We start from the raw sequence: 12,862 nt of genomic DNA, 5'->3' as shown, positions 1-12,862 counted from the left end.
CATGGGCCTAATTCAGATCCGCTCGTAGATGTGCTAAATAAGGCACATCTACGATCATTTTCTCAGACATGCGGGGGGACACCCAGCACAGGGCTAGTCTGCCCCGCATCTCTGCCTCCCCCCCTGCACTGGTGCAAAAGCATGGCATGACGGAGATGCTTTTGCCCCCAGCGAGTAGCTTTCTGCCTGCGCAGCTCCTGCACTGTGGCAGGGAGCTACCCACCGTGTCCCGGGTCTCAGCGGCAGTGTGTGACGTCACGCAGCCGCTTTGACCCCAATGGTCCGGACACGCCGACGTTGTCCGGACCACACCCTGCCAACAGTGTTCTAACGCCGTTGGCACACCCCCTCCTGCCCCGCGACCGCCTCTGCCTGTCAATCAGGCAGAGGCGATCGCAGCCCTGAGATGCTTTTAGCATCTTACTGGGTTCCCAGGGTGCGCCGCAGAGTGCCCCCGCGACTCCACAAAAAAATTCAGACTGCGATCGCTGCCGCTGCAGTGATGCAGTCTGAATTACCCCACATGTTGAACTACAGGTGGGGCAGATAAAACATGTGCAGAGAGAGTTAGATTTGGGTGGGTTATTTTGTTTCTGTGCAGGGTAAATACTGGCAGCTTTATTTTTACACTGCAATTTAGATTTCAGTTTGAACACACCCCACCCAAATCTAACTCTCTCTGCACATATTATATCTGCCCACCCTGCAGTGCACATGGTTTTGCCCAACTGCTAACAAATGCTGCTGCGATCTGGTCTGAATTACCCCAATGGGTTTGCCCATTAGAGAAAAAGTTTGCTGCTGCGATCAGGTCTGAATTAGGCCCTATATCGTTGAATGATAAATCATTCAACGATATACAGTAGTCGTTCACCGTTGGCATTTAGACATTGGGTAGTGTGTACCCGGCTTTATACAAGTCTCATCACTAGGAGAAATGGAGAAAGTGAAACACAATGCCCTTTTCTGCAGCAATTCCTCAGCCCAAGTGCTAAAACTGTTGGACCAACATTAAAGTTAGACAGATACAATAAAGATACATTGTGTCACAGTAATATTTAGACACAGCAGAATGTATCCACTAATTACAACCACTTACTGTAGATACAAACATTGGAGATTATTTACAAAATACAAGTGTAAATCTGCCCTAACACATAGCAATCAGACACTTTCATTATCTGTACCAGAACTGTTAATTAGATGATTTGGGCGCAGGGGTGGCTCTTGCCGCGGGCAAACAGGTTTTTTGCCCGAGGTGCCTCATCCGGAAGGGCGCTGCCGCCGCTGCGCCTCCTGACCCTCCCAGCTCCCACATGCTGCCATGATGTAATCGCACACCGCACGGCATTGTGGGAGCGGCCGCAGATGCTAGAGGTCCTAATTGACCTCTAGTGTCTGTGTGGAGCTATGGCAGAGACGTCATGACGTCTCTCCCATAGATCCGAAGAGCAGGGGCAGAGACAGCAGCAGCAGTCGGGAAGCAGGAGCGGGGTTGGTATTTTTTATTATTATTATTTTATTTTGTAAGCGGCGCTACTAGGGGCATAACTACAGGGGCACAGCTACAGGGGGGCAAAACTCTACAGGGGGCACAGCTCTACAGGGGGCACAACTACAGGGGGCACGCCCCTTCCATATGAAGCCACACCCCTATTTTTTGATGCGCGCCTCTTATTACCCTCCCCTGAACCTACCTCCCTCCAGTCTCAGTGCATGTCCTCATGTCCTATTGCTTCTCTTCATTGGAAGAATGTTTCCCTCCTGGACATTGTTAAAACCCTTGATATATGTGAAAGTTTCTATCATATCCCCCCTTTCCCTTCTCTGCTCCAAACTATACATATTGAGATTTTTTAGTCTTTCTGTGTAAGTTTTGTGATGTAGACCATGCTATGGGAGTATTGCGGGCATATAGCAAGAGATTTGTGCTATTATGAGGTAAGAGTATAATGAAGGGACACAGGGCGAGTTCAAGGGGCAGACTGGCAGGGCTATTGCCTGGGGCGCTGGAGCCTAGGGGCACAGCTGCAGTCAGTGCCCTTGTCTACTGTCATGCCAGAGACTAAGAGGACCCAGAGGCACTGGGAGTCTGTTCTGCTGCCACCAGAACCATGGAGTGGTTAGAGATAAAGAAGGACAGGAGGAAGGACCTGGCGAATGGTCCAGCCATGGGAAGCAGAGCTACAGGATTACTAATATTCCTATATAGCCAATACAAGTGTCCTGTACAGCAAACAAATCCAGGGCACCAAGTAGAGTACTGCACATGCTTTCCCCATTACAACTCAGGATCCACAAAATGAGCTATTCAACAATCCACCCTCAGGTGCAAAACATAAGTTTAAAAGCATAATAATAAATAATAATAATAATAATAATAATAATAAAGTAATAACAATCATTTTATTCATATAGCGCTCTTTATCCCATAGGACTCAAGATGCTTACATATCATGCACTATACCTTCGAACATCTGAGCTCTTAAAATCAAGACCCTTGAGGAGAGGGCATGGCCTTACAGCACGCCACCATATCATTACTGTGCTGGTGTGCCCGGCACTCCTGGAGATGCTGGGCTTTCCCAAGATACTCTCCCCACACTGTGTAGATGCGGTGTGCATGGCATCTATTCACCACCTGTTCCTCAAAGCAGCTGTGTGCTCCCCCTACCTCACCACGAGATACTGCAGCCTATGAGTGGGATGACAGGACAGTCCCAGAAAAGTGGGACAGTTGGGATGTATAATGTACATGCATATATGTATATATATTTCACTCGTACAATGGGTGTTCTCTGGTATTCCCTGTTATTTTGCGTATGTATGTATTTTGGACATTTTCATTCCCTTTCCTCCCATCTTACCCTCTTATTCCCCATGTGTTCCTCCCATCCCCCTCCATGTTCCTCCTGTTCTTTCCCATTCCTCTCAGCTCTTTTATTGATTTTAAGTAGCATTTACCAGCCACTGTTGTGGAGTAGACTCCTGTCTCCCCCATTTTCCACCCATCTCCCTCTTTTCATCACGTCTCCCACTGCTCTTACCCCTGTCTTCCTCCCATTTCCCCATCTTCCTCCCGTCTCCCTCCCATATCCCCCCTGCTATTTCTTGTTCCTCAAAAGATCCAAACCGTGGCTGCAGCTCTCTTTTTCTTCTTATATGACAGTCATCAGCCAATGTTGTGGAGGAACCTAGGAGGCGTAGTGACAGAATTGTTGAGTGGGGGTCGGCGAGTGAAAGTAGAGTGGCGAATTATTGGGCCCAGCCAGACAAATATTTTCTAATATATGCAGATCCATGCATGTGCACCTCACTGTCACAGCATTGTGAGTTATCACCACTGGATGAGGGTTGGGTGGTAGTGGTGGTGGGGTGCCGTGCGCTATGCCCTGTGCCATGCCTTGTACCACACATTGGTATGCTTAAACCAAGATATGTACATGTTCTGTACAGGAGAGGGGGTGGGGTGCCAAATGGGATTTTGCCCTGGGCTCTTCTTAGTCTAATACCAGCCATAAAGGGTCACCGTTGCCAGCCAGATCTTTTGCACCCAGCATGTGGCAGGTGTAAGTGCCGATACAAATTACAGTAGTGGCTGCAAACAGAAAACCAGTGGGCGGTGTGACTATATGCATGAAGTCATACGGATACTTACATCAGCATATAGGGGGCAATTCACACCCAGCCCCTGTTGCAGCACGCAGTGCAGTTTGCCGTTGTTGGCAAACTGCGCATGCGCAGACACACATGTTGCTGTCACATCCCTGATGGATGCGGCCGCAATGTGATTGACAGCAGCGGGTGCTTTTGGTGTTGGCGACGCGGCACTGGGGTTCTGGAGCGAATAGTGGCGGGCTGGGACTGTTTTCGGGGTGGCTGCATGATGTCAAAGGCAGCTGCTCCAATAAAAACGATGGCCACTGACTGCCTAAGAGCGCAGCCAAGCTGCGCTGCCAGGGGTCAACGTTAGATCCCATGCATTCACAATTACACTGCGAACGCATCGGGGGGCGACCTTACACATGCTGGGTGGTCCCCAGCATGTGCAGAGATGAATGCAGATCTGGCTGCATATGCAGCTATCTGCGTTCATCTCTGAATAACCCCCAATAGTACTAAATATGGCTGCTGTTTGCAAGTGACTCAGAATCAGGCACATTGGCCCTCATTCCAAGTTGATTGCTCGCTAGCTACTTTTAGCAGCCAGGAAAACGCATAGTTGCCGCCCACGGGGGAGTGTATTTTCGCTTTGCAAGTGTGCAAACGCGTGTGCAGCCGAGCGGGATGAAAAAGTTTTTTGCAGTTTCTGAGTAGCTCTGGAGTCACTCAGCCCTTGTGATCACTTCAGTCTTTTTGGTCCCGGAACTGACATCAGACACCCGCCCTGCAAACGCTTGGACGCGCCTGCGTTTTTCCAAATACTTTCTGAAAACGATCAGTTGACACCCAGAAATGCCCTCTTCCTGTCAATCTCCTTGCGATCGGCTGTGCGAATGGATTCTTCGTTAAATCCATCGCCCAGCAACGATCTGCTTTGTACACGTACGACGCGCCTGCGTATTGAGGTGCATACGCAGTAGTAACCTGTTGACTGCGCTGCAAAAAATGGCAGTGAGCTATCAACTCAGAATGACCCCCCTTGTGTGTAGTGGATGGATCAGTTTTTGATCTTGTTTTTCACCAGTATTTCTTATTGATGAGGGTTTTATACCACTGCACTTCTGATTAATTGGCATCTCTAATAGTTATTTCTCATACGTCCTAGAGGATGCTGGGGACTCCGTAAGGACTATGGGTTATAGATGGGATCCGCAGGAGCTTGGGCACACTATAAGACTTTGAATGGGTGTGAACTGGCTCCTCCCTCTATGCCCCCCCCCCAGACCTCAGTTAGACTTTGTGCCCAGGAGTGACTGGACACACACTAGGGGAGCTCTTCTGAGTTTCTCTAAAAGACTTTACTGTTAGGTTTTTTTATTTTCAGGGAGACCTGCTGGCTACAGGCTCCCTGCATCGTGGTACTGAGGGGAGAGAAGTCAGACCCCCTCTTCATAGTTCAAGGGCTCTGCTTCTTAGGCTACTGGACACCATTAGCTCCAGAGGGTTCGATCACTTGGTCCGCCTAGCTGCTTGTTCCCGGAGCCGCGCCGTCAACCCCTCACAGAAGCCAGAAGAAAGAAGCCGGGTGAGTATTCAGAAGAAAGAAGCCGGGTGAGTATGTGAAGAAAAGAAGACTTCAGTGATGGCAGAAGACTTCAGTAATGGAGGTACAGCGTAGCGGTCGCGCTGCGCTCCATGCTCCCACACACCAACGGCACTCACAGGGTGCAGGGCGCTGGGGGGGAGCGCCCTGGGCAGCATAGTTACTGATAGTCTTAACGCTGGCATAAATTAGTTATTCGGGGCCTGGGCACCGTTTCCGATACCCCCGCCAGTATGAGGCAGCGGTCACGCTGTGCGCCATTGCTACACACCAACGCTTTTTACACGGGTGCAGGGCGCTGGGGGGTACGCCCTGGGCAGCAATGTATATACCATTTGGAGGGTGACAACAGGTTTATACAGTGTGTAGTCACTGTATAGGGACCCCCAATAGCACAAAAAGAGCTATTTTATTAGCGGACTGAAGCGCGCCGGGAAGGGGCGGGGCTTAGCCCTCATTGCAGAAGTCAGCGCCATTTTTCTCCATGACCCGCCAAAACAATGTAAAACAGTGCATATATGATGGAGGCACAGTTTTTAGTGCTATATAGAGGACAATATAGCACTATTTGAGAAAAATGGGCAGGTACTCTGTGTGTTGTGCTTATATATCTGTGTGCTCCCTGTTGGATGCCCACTATAGCTTATTCGACGTGTGTTGACAGGTGTGAGTGCTCTGTCACTTATGGGGATCACTGTCGGCATTGCCGACGCCTGTTGGTGCTTGATTCTGTCAATGCAGTGTCAGCAGGTCGGTTGTTGTATACTTGTTAAAAGTAAACACTATAGGGGAGACACAGTAGTGTGTGGGTGACCCTGTCGGCACCAACTGTTTTTACTGGGTGTAAGTTAACATGCTGTAACTGCCTTATACCTGTATATATATTTATATGTATATGTATGGTACGGTTCAATGGGCCTGTAGCTCGAGCACAGACATGGTAGTTTGTGGAGGGGAGTGTTATTGAAATGATATATGTATACTTCCCTCAGACCACTCGGGGTTGCAAGAATGTTACTTTGCCTGGTTACTACTCACTGCTGTCGACAAATTCTGGGTTTTCTGTCGACCATAAGGTTTCCTGTTAGATCCACAACTGGGGCATACAGTACATGGTTATATACATTCCGAACACGTTAATGTCACTAAGGACCCGATGGTTCCGGACAATCCACTTCTATGTATGTTGTGAATATGTATATATATATATATATATATATATATATGTATGTATGTATGTATGTATGTATGTATGTATGTATGTATGTATGTGTGATACGTGTGTACGGGTGTATTACATTATGTATATTCATATTATAATGAATGCTGATTAAAAGTATTCCTTCTCATGTGCTGGTCGCTCTGTTGATAAAGCTCTAGGTCGGCCGTGACGAGTTAGTCTCAGATCCTCTCAAGGAGTCCGAAGGTTTATTTGTTTCCCGCCGTGGGTAGAATACTGTGAAGGTCAACTCCTGGTCGACACGGGGCCCTGTCACAAAGGATCGTATACAGGAAGCTAAGTGATATTTTATTTCTATGCTTTGGGCTTGTTTGCACTACATGCACATGAGGGAGTGTTTATATTCGGAAAGGCATCCGATAGAATTACCCTAAAAGAGAGAAGGGATGTTTCTTATGTTGATTCTTCTCTATAACATTGCGGCAGGCTGATGTGCGTATACAGGAGGCGTGGCCGGGGAAGTGCTGAGGCTGACTCCGAGAGATACTGGAGTTTTACTCTGGGACGGTGTACCGCTGTGTGGGGATGCCTCAGTTCAGTCACTCTCGGCGGATGCTGCTGGTAAATCTACCTTCGTGAATTAGATTCCCTCACAACGGTTGGTGATGCATTCTTTTGTGGGATGCAGTCGTTTTAACCAGATCGATACCGTTCTGTTTTTCCTTTTCTGTGCAGATAGTGGAAGGTGAAAAGGTAAGAGTTCTGCAGCCTTGTTAGCTTCGCAGAAGCGGATGTGGTTTTCTGTTTCTACTACATCCACCACATGTCATTGAGTCTATCTGGCTGGACCCCACATTTCGGTGGGGACTCGTCTACTACTTTTCAGTTGGTCCGGGAATAGACTAGGACCTGTGAGTTATTTATAGAATCCAAAGGAGGACATTCTGGAGTTACAGATGTTTCCCCTCACTCATTTTCTAATAGATCTTGCCGTTTCCCCTCTGGAAGGGGAGGTAGTACGCAACGCCATACCAGAGGTGCGTCAGGCTCAGGGCATTGTCCTGCTGTCCCTGGTAAAAAAAAAAAAGAGACTAAGAGGTTTAAATGCGTTGTTCTCCGCATTCAGATTACCTGGGTGGATATCCAGGATCGTCTTTGCCATTTCAGGGATGGCAGTATGATGGTTTTCATTCAATAGTAAGAGCCATTGTTATTCTGTACTGAGACGCTCTCTTGATTAAGGCGAGGTCAAGAAACATGGGATGCAATTCGTTGTTTCTCTCTGACTGTTCTTCAACACAGGGAATGGCTGTTGTTCCCAACGACGCGGATGTCGGAGGTGGGTATCAGAGTAGATACTGAACGGTTGTGGTTCTGTGTTTTTCCTGTGGAAAGAGTTCTGAGGATCCAGAGTCGGATCAGATTTGCAGTGACAATCCATCAATATGTTCCGTTAATGAAGCAGATGGGTGCGGCCTAAGAGGCCTTTTCGGTGAGCAGGTCAAATGCCAGAGTGGTTTTCAAGGGTCCAGTTGAATATGTGGTCCGAGTCTCACCTGCACATGCACCGGAATATAATCCTAATGGCCAGGACATCGCTCCTGTGGTGTCTGCTCGGTCCTCACCTTCTAGAGGGACGACGGTTCGGGATCCAGGATTAGATCCTGGTGTCCATGCATGCAGATCTCATAGGCTGGGGAGCAGTCCTTGCGAGGGAAGTATTTCCAGAGGAAAAGGTCAAGCTGGGAAGCTTGTCTGCAATAAGCTTTCTTGAATTAAGAGCTATTTTTAATGAGCATATGCTTAGTGATCTGCCCGTGTTAATTCTGTCGAACGTCTTGACAGCATTGGTGTAAGTAAGCCGCTACGGCGGAACAAGGAGCAAAGCGGCAATAGCAGAAGCCAAAAAAGTTTTCCGCTGGGTGGAAAGACTGGTAAACGCTATGTTGGCGGTCTTCGTTCCGGATGTGAACAAGGGAGAAATAGATTCCTCTGCAGACGCGGTCTCCATCCGGGAAAAATACAGTCGTCATGGAGAAGTTTTCCCTGAAGTGACAAGTCGTTGAGGAGTGCCTCAATTGGACAGGTTGGCGTCTCGCCTCGACGAGAGACCTCTGGGATATTGTTCAGGTCAGGGGACACTCAAGTTATAGCAGTGGACGTCCTCGGGACACCTTGGGTGTATTCAGTCGGGCTATGTGTCCCCTTAGTTTTCACTCTTCGGAAGGTGATAAGCGTAAGAAGAACAAAGGTTCAGGTGATCCTCATTGTTCCGGTTTAACCAAGGAGGGCTTGGTATCCAGTTCTTCAAGATTTGCTCATAGAAGATCCATAGCCTCTTCCTCTACGTGAGGAACTGTTACAGCAAGATCCAGGCGTGTATCACGATTTACCGCGGCTGCGTTTGACAGCATAGCCAAAAAGAAGTGACTGCAAAGCCTTACCACCGTCTTTGGAGATAGTATGTCTCTTGATGGGAATCCAAGAAGGCTGCTATGGAGGTCTTTCAGCTGGGTCCTTCTTCTCCATTCTTTGCAAGCAGGTGTGGGTGCAGGCCTAAAGTCTGGCTCCTTTTAAGTGCGGTTTTGGCCTTATAAATTTTCTTTCAAGAAAGAATTGGCAACCTTTCCGGAAGTTCGGACCTTCGTGAAAGGAGTACTGCACATCCAACCTCCATTTGTGCCCCCGTTAGCACCGGGGGACCTTGACGTGGTGTTGCGTTTTCTTGTGTCACACTGTTTGGAACCTTTGTGAAAGGTTGTGTAAAAATTTCTCTTTTGGAAAGTGGTCATGATATTGGCTTTGGCATCCGCAAGGCGGGTGTTTGAAGTAGTGGCCTTATCTCACAAGAGCCCTGTTTGATCTTCCGTGTGGATAGAGAGGAATTGAGAACTCGGATAATAGTTTTCCCAAATGTGTTTTCTGGGTCTCGTTAAAATCAGCCTATTCTGATGCCGTTGGTTACTTAGGCATTAGCTGAGTCAAAGTCTCTCGATGTACTCAGGGCTTTGAATATTTAGGTCACCAATTTGGCTCAGATTGGGGAAACAGAGGTTCTGTTTGTCTGGTATGTTTCCAGCATGATTGGGGCGCCTGCGTCTATGCAGTCTGTTACACGCTGGATCTGTGATACGATTTGGTGTGCTCGTTCTACGGCTGGATTGTCGTTACTTTAGTCGGTGGAGACCCATTCTACTAGGAAGATGGGTTTTTCTTGGGCGGTTGCCCGAGGAGTCTCGGCGGTTCAACTTTGCAGAGCGGCTGCTTGGTCGGGTTCAAACACTTTTGCTATGCTCTACAAGTTTGATACCCTGACTGATAGGGACCTTTTGTTTGCTCAATCGGTGCTGCAGAGTGTATTTGTTCAAAATTCTCAAAATCTCCAGACTAGAAACTTTTTCCTAACTTATCTAAATTTCCAGGGGAGGCATTCAAGTTGCCTGCTGCCGGGATCCCAACACCATTTCCAGTAACAGTGAGATTTTTTTTTTCCTTTGATTTTTAACCTTGATATAAAACCATTTTGGCTTTAATTCTACGAGGTATAAATCACTAAAGCTGTTTTTATTACCATGAAAAATGCAGTCCTGATAAGTTGAACAACTCTGCAGAGCCCCAGACAGGAGTGTGATTATCTTTCATTGCCTTATAATGGACATGTCATTTGTCCCCGGTTATACTGTTATCTGATGTGTTCTCAGCATACAAGGCATGTGATGCTATAAAAAGATTTCCAGCTAGAATGCAGAAAAGCACACGAGCAATCCTTCCTGATTTAATAGTTCAAGTCTGGAGTTCTTGATTATTTTTTTCTGTTTTTTTTATGGCCTAACCGCAAATGCATATTTAAAGTCACCCTTAAAATAGACTCTGCTTATTTCATACACCAATAGCAGCAATGTTAGAGCAGGGTTGTGTTTGCTGCTCCTACCTTATTATCTGAAATCAGCAACACATTGTAGATTGATTTTCCATCTTCCAATATCAGGCTGCTATGGTATTTTTTCTCTGGTAGGCCAGAACATTTCACAAATTACTTTTTGTTCCAGTAATATTTGCTCGCAGTGTGGCACCATGTTTTCTAAAGCACAGCAGATGATGTCATACACCTGGCTTTTTTCTCTTCTACATTGAATTAGCCACCCACAGGAAAGGAAAAAAAAATGTACCAGCACAACTGCAACTATCATGCAGATTATTCTTAGAGCTACATCGCCATGTAATAGTTTTTCTCACGCACACCGTAGTGCAGATTAGATTGGGAAATTGCTCATTTATGGAATGTAGCAATGCAGCAGTCTGAACATGCAGCACAATACTAAATGCACAATAAGCATGATTACATGTCATTCATTGTATACACAGCAGAACTTCAGTGGAATGACAAGGCATTTGTCCAACACTAAACTGGCTCACCTATAGATACTGGAGGAGGAATCCCAGCTACAGCAGCTGCCTGTCACCACTTATGCAAGCACCTGCTATCCAGGCTGAACATTTCCAGATCAGTCAAAGCAGCATCCCTTACTGACCAGTGTGTGCCAAAATCAATGAGCTACCTCATCTTATGGAAAGCAGCAGAAAAGCACAAATGTGTAATGCTGCAACGCATTCAGCAATGCCAAGCACTGAGAAAGGTAGCATAGAGGGGAAAGGGGCACCTGCTAATACCAACACAACGGCTCACCTTCTGTCAGCATCAGATGGAGAAGATAGGGATGCAGGCAGAATTTCTCAGCAGCTTGGTGGTCGGGGCTCTGTCTGTCTGTCCTCCGAGGTGACAGAAGCTGCTGCAGCTGGTGGCCGTGGGGTGATATCTTATGTCCCCACAGTGGCATGTATGCGGTGCAGAGCGGTGTGTGTAGTGTATACATGCAGTGTTTAGTGTTGCTACAGTGTGTGATTGTATTGTCTGGGAAGGAAGGAGCTCCTCCTCCTTGTGAAGCTCAGCTGTCGCTGCTGTAAATGCTGCTGGTGCTGGCTCTGTCCCCTGGTATGTCACATGAGCTTTAGCAGCAGGCACCTCACCGGTTACTCTGTCCTACACCTGCAGGAGGGAGCTTAGTACTCCCGGGATGGGACTGGGTGGGTTATACAGCTGGACTTATAGTATAACATGTTATCACACAGCCATGGTGAGCAGGAGATAACTCACCCATATTCCAAACAGCTAAATGCAATGTTATTATATTTCATCAACAAAGTTGGCTGGAAATAAGAAATAATAACAATGGTGATCATATTATTATTATTATTATTATTATTATTATTATTATTGTTATTATTAGCAATAAATTTGGGCTGATATCACTGAAATCATAATAATGATAACATTAATTTAGAAAGTGGAAACATTCTCATTTTAAACAGAAAATTTATTAAGCCTGGTGAAGTGATAAAGTGGAAGGTGATAAAGGATAAAGCACCAGCCAGTCAGCTCCTAGCTGTCATGTCACAGGCTGGGTTTGAAAAATGACAGCTAGGAGCTGACTGGCTGGTGCTTTATCACCTTCCACTTTATCACTTCACTGAGCTTAATAAATCTGCCCCAAGGTATTTTAGGGGGTAATTCAGACCTGATCGCAGATGTGCGAAAAAATGCACATCTACGATTAAATTCTTAGACATGCGGGGCCGGGGGGGGGGGGGGGGGGGGACGGAGGGGGGGGGGGGGTGGCGCCCAGCACGGGGCAAGTCCCCCCACATGCTGTATCCAGCCCCCACCCCTGCGTAGGCAGACGGCTACCCGCCATGTTAAGGGTCACAGCGGCTGCGTGTGATGTCACGCAGCTGCCGCAACCCGCCCCAGCAGCGGTCTAACGGACATGCCTCCACTGTCTGGAATGCGATAATTGACGCACACAAAATGCGGCATCGACGCCCCATCCCCCCCCCCCCCCCTCCAGGTCTTAAACTGCGTTCTGAGGAGAATGCAGTTTAGGACCTTGCACGTGCATGTACCAGCGTACGCGCAAGTGCAGATGTGCAAAAATCATTTCATAGCGATTTTTGCACATCAGCGACAGGGTCTGAGTTAAGCCCTTAGTTATTACCCAATAATGTTTAATATGTATGCTGCTATTAGTTTCCATCACAATAAGATATAGTTATTTACTAACATTTGTCTAGGCACATATCTGCACTATAACAAGCATAACTAATAGTCAATGTCTGTGCTGATTGATTGCTGTGGTTTAGTGCAGATTTGTTTCCTTGACTAATGTTATTAAATAACTTTCATTGTAGCAATATAGTTTAGGAGTAAAACATCTGCTTCTCCAGGGTTCTGCAATCTCCTAGTGATAGGTAATCAAGAAGAAGGGCATTTTGGCAAGCTCCTACCCTCCTCTGACTGCAGAGAGGGATAACCTTATGATAACCCTATTGGCACTTTGGCCCAAACCTGCCAAAAAAAAATAATACATTTTATAATATATACAGGCATGTCAAACTCAAAATCCGAACCGGGCCAAATA

The 12,862-nt window shown here is 47.0% G+C and overlaps 1 protein-coding gene across 1 annotated transcript in view; it reads right to left on the bottom strand.

Annotated features, from left to right (window-relative positions):
- Window positions 1-11,355, bottom strand: part of KLHL32 (kelch like family member 32) — a 320,778-nt gene extending 309,423 nt beyond the window's left edge. Inside the window, exon 1 of the mRNA XM_063917019.1 lies at window positions 11,074-11,355. The gene's annotated coding sequence lies outside the window, so the exon portion shown is untranslated. The remainder of the gene's footprint in view (window positions 1-11,073) is intronic.
- Window positions 11,356-12,862: the final 1,507 nt, after the last annotated feature.

Source organism: Pseudophryne corroboree, chromosome 4 (genome assembly GCF_028390025.1).
Source record: "Pseudophryne corroboree isolate aPseCor3 chromosome 4, aPseCor3.hap2, whole genome shotgun sequence".
Classification (NCBI taxonomy): Eukaryota; Metazoa; Chordata; class Amphibia; order Anura; family Myobatrachidae; genus Pseudophryne; species Pseudophryne corroboree.
The sequence above is the reverse complement of the archived record's forward strand: the minus strand, read 5'-3'. Positions and strand labels throughout refer to the sequence as shown.